This window comes from Nicotiana tabacum, chromosome 20 (assembly GCF_000715075.1).
Source record: "Nicotiana tabacum cultivar K326 chromosome 20, ASM71507v2, whole genome shotgun sequence".
Lineage (NCBI taxonomy): Eukaryota > Viridiplantae > Streptophyta > Magnoliopsida > Solanales > Solanaceae > Nicotiana > Nicotiana tabacum.
In genome coordinates this window covers 153,586,061-153,590,252 of record NC_134099.1, presented here as the reverse complement: position 1 = coordinate 153,590,252, position 4,192 = coordinate 153,586,061, and positions in this window count along the sequence as shown.

Below are 4,192 nucleotides of genomic sequence, written 5' to 3'. Positions count from 1 at the left end.
TCACTACCACAATTGGCTCTTAAGACTGGCCAGTTGGAGCAGTAACTGTTGCCGCGGCCCTTTTTCTAAGGCGAAATCGGGTTCATGACATTTGGGAGGACAACTCGTTCCCTCTTGGGAATTGGGTTTTTTGGGTTGAAGAGTCGCCACCTAATGATTAAAGTGCATTAGGACACTAAAGAAGAGTTTGAGTTGGAAAACCAGAGTTCGGGTAAGGGCTAGAAATTATCTCGAGGGGAAGGTGTTAGGCACCCCCAAGATCCACTAGTGTGGTTCCCGACCATTTTACAATTGTGACTTTGAATAACAAGTAAGCAAATAGAAGTCTCAAGTAGAGGGGGTTTTTCACATAATATTGCAAGCAAGTTGAGAGTTTGACGAAAGTAAAGAAAGCATAAATTTTAAAGAAACAGTTTGAGAATAAAATAAACAAATAAAGGAAAGGGGGTCCTAGGTTTACAAATAATATGGATCACATAAATGCAATATCCGGTAATCACTCCTCAAAAGAGGGGCTACACGTGGTATTAACGCACCGGTCATCATATCCATATCTACCCTTCCCACCCTGTTAAGGTATTAAAGCGCAGAATAGTATCGTTTCTTATTGCATGCTATTACCCGTCCCAATCCTATCAGTCCCGGAGGCATTTGAGACTACTAATCCTAAAGGGGAGGGAGTTGGGGCTTTTCATAGTTTTAAAAGAATAAAAAGTCTAGGCGGCAAATAAAACACATAAGCTATTAGGGGAAAAACAAATAGCAGTTAAGGCTCAAACAAGCCTCCTCACCTAGAGGAGCAAATATATAACATGACTTCAAATACTGGTTATGGTCTGAATTAAAGCGTTAGGACAGGCTGATTTATCATATATTTCTCAGATGAGGAGTCCGAATTAGCCTTGTCTGATTGTAGTTTATCAAAACTGACACAGTTAATTGATCACCTAATGGTTTGCCTAGGTGATACCTATAGGCATGACATCTAACAACACTGATTTTAAAGAAAGGATTACTGGTTTTATAAACAAGAGTTCTGCAGATTGTAAATGATATTACTACTGATTTTAAACTCAGAGATGGAATAGCGAAACTGATTCAATTGATTACTCCTATAGGCATGATTTCTAAGCATTATTGGTTTTTAAATGATTGCAAAAATGCAAGAGTCCTATAGGCATGCTATCTAGAATGAAGTTGATTATTATTAAATCTATGATTGTTTGCCTAATGACATGTATATGAAGAAGTGCAGAAAACCTATGATCATGATTTCTATATGCAGAAATTCAAAAACTTAGAGACAAGATTTCTATATGCAGAAATGCAGAAACCTAGATACAGGATTTCTATATGCAGAAATGCAGAAACCTAGATACATGATTTCTATATACAAAAATGCAGAAACCTAGATATAAGATTTTTATATGCAGAAATGCAGAACTTATAGGCATAATTTCTAAGATGCAGAAATTTATAAGTAACCTATAGGCATGCTGTTTATGTGAATGCAGGAATCAGAAAGTCCTATAGGCAAGTTATCTACCCCTTTACATGCATTCATCCCATCCCTCTCCACTAGCCATCCCCAATAGTTATTATAAATTATTACAGACCCGAATGACTCAGAAAAAAAGGTAAAAAATTACATCAGAAGTTCCAGCTACAACCGAACAGCCTAATTCAGACTCAAAGTCCAACAATATGAGATAAACCAACTTCCAGGATCGGATTTCCAAAAGCCTTTCTCATACTTGGGATGTGTCAAAGTTCCTAAAAGTCTCAAAGGGGCTCCGGGCAGTGCTTACACCCCAAACACATTGCAGAATTAAGATCATAATGCAGTGTGAAAGGGTCAACCCTCAGATGTCCAAGTTTAAAGAGAACTCAAGGTCCCAAAGCAAGGCTCATAAGAGGGGGGAAGAACTTAATATTCTAAGATTAAATGTAAGTGCATAGGGGGGAATCAGGGAAAGCCATGGCAGGCTGGTGGTCATGCCCAGCAATTGGGAGTGCTGGCACACCCCTGACCTGCCTGTCAGCCAAAATTGGGAGTTAGGACCCATTGAGGATCAGGTTTGGACCCGGGCAATAATTTGGATACTGTCAGGCCATGAACCTTAACCCAAACACATAGAAGGGAATAAGGGTGGGGATTCATAATAGAAAATAGATGCAAGGAAAGAACACACATAGTTAACATTAATCATGAACACCAAAGTAAACAGTATTGCAGAAAACTGTAAATAAACACATAGGGGTGAGGCAGGAAAGCTAAATTAGAACATATCAGTTTCGGAGAAAACAAACAAGTAAAAGTAGTCTTGAAAAGGACAAGTTGCAAACAAAAGTTCCAAAAGATCCCAGAAAAGAGAAGAATGTTGTAAGAGTATTGAACTCAAAGCAATAAAGTGTGTAAGTAAGTTGAAAGTATTGATCTAAAAGTTCGAGGTATTGAACTCAAAGTGGTGTCAAAAGTGCAGAAGGGTAGTCCCTTTTATAGTGCAGAAAACGAGTAAGAAAGGTAAGGAAATAACTTTGAAATCAGTCTCATATGATCTCCCTTCAGTTAAGGGATTTGATTTCAAACGGGTAGAATACAATTGAGGAAATAAATTTGATTAAAATCTTTTCACAGTAGCATAAAAAGGGTAAATACATAGAGTTTATTTAAGGCAATAGTCCATTGGTACTTGGTTTGTAAAGAAAAAGGAAAGGGAATCAATCAGACAGCCAGTAAAATCAACATTACAGGCTTAGTTTGAATGAACCAAGTTAGGAATAGGTAAAGAAGGTTCAAATAAAGGAAATCAGTAACAATTAGTCAGGACTTATTAAAAGGAATTCGAAATCAATCAATTAGTTGGTAAAGACCTTTTGAAAGAAGAGTTCTCATATATAAAAGCACACAAACATGTGAATCAAGAAGTTTATTTAGAAGAGAGTTTAATCAAAGAGAGGTTCAGAATCATAAGCAAGAAAGGCTGCAAGTCCCGTTTGTAGACTCACAATGAGTCTGAGAGTTCAGGGTCCCAAAGTGGAACCCTAATTCAAACACAAAAATCAAAATTGCCAAAGGAAACCCTAAATACTTGGGCTTTAAGATGAATCAGACAATAGAGATGAGAAGGCAAGCCACTCGATAGAGGCTTAGAAGTCTTTTCCAAAGACTTATGAGAAACAAACAGACACGATACACAGTTAAGAGCATGGAGAACACGCTTTGAGAAAAAAAACTCAGAACTTAAACAAGTTCAGAAGAAAAAGTGATACAAACTTAGGCAAAAACAGATGAATCATGCTTAGTAAGAACACAAACATAGTCTAGTAAAGCCAACAACATCAAAGAACTCACAGTAAACACATATAGTAGAAGAGTAAGGAAAACATAACACAGATTAACATGTGAGTACATGAGTAACGTGTATAGTAGAAAAAGGAAGTAGAAGAACAGTACATGCATAGTAAAAGAAGTCATACGAGCATAACACAGACAAACACACATAAAGAAAGAACAAAAAAATTGAGAAAGATGCTTTTGAAAAACCTTTCAGAAACCCTAAATCGATATTAAACGATTTTGAAAAGAGAATTTGGGGAAAACCTTTAAAAAGTTCAATAGAACACAGACATTTTCCAGATCTAAGAAATAAACAAGTAAAGAACCTCGAACAACTTAGGGTTTCAGAGAAAACCCTAGAAATGAAAAAGGTCTTGAGGAAAGTCAGATCCTGAGACGAAAAGACTCATATTGCTTGAACATGCCTAGGTAATGGCCGGAGAAGCCATAGATCTACAGATCTGAGAAGGATCTGAAGAGAACAATTGAAGTCGGGCTTCAAAACCTTGAATAGTTTAGGTCTGATGGTGAGAAAGGATGAGTACAGACCATCTATGGCTGGAGACGCCATGGATTCCGGGGTAAACATGGTGAGATAAGGTGGGAGATGATTTGGGTTTCAGAGAGGCTCGAGAGGATTTGAGAGATGAAGGGGTTCAAAGGCGGCATCTCAGGTGAAATGAATTAGGTCAAAGGGGGTTTGGGAATTAAAAGGAAAGGGTGAATTACGGCCGTTGATCAAAATGATCAACGGCTTAGATCAAAGGGGAGTCGGGTGTTTTTTTAATCGGGTCAGGGGTCGGGTAATTTGGGGATTGGGCTGGTTTAATTTGGGGGCGGAATTGGGTCAAA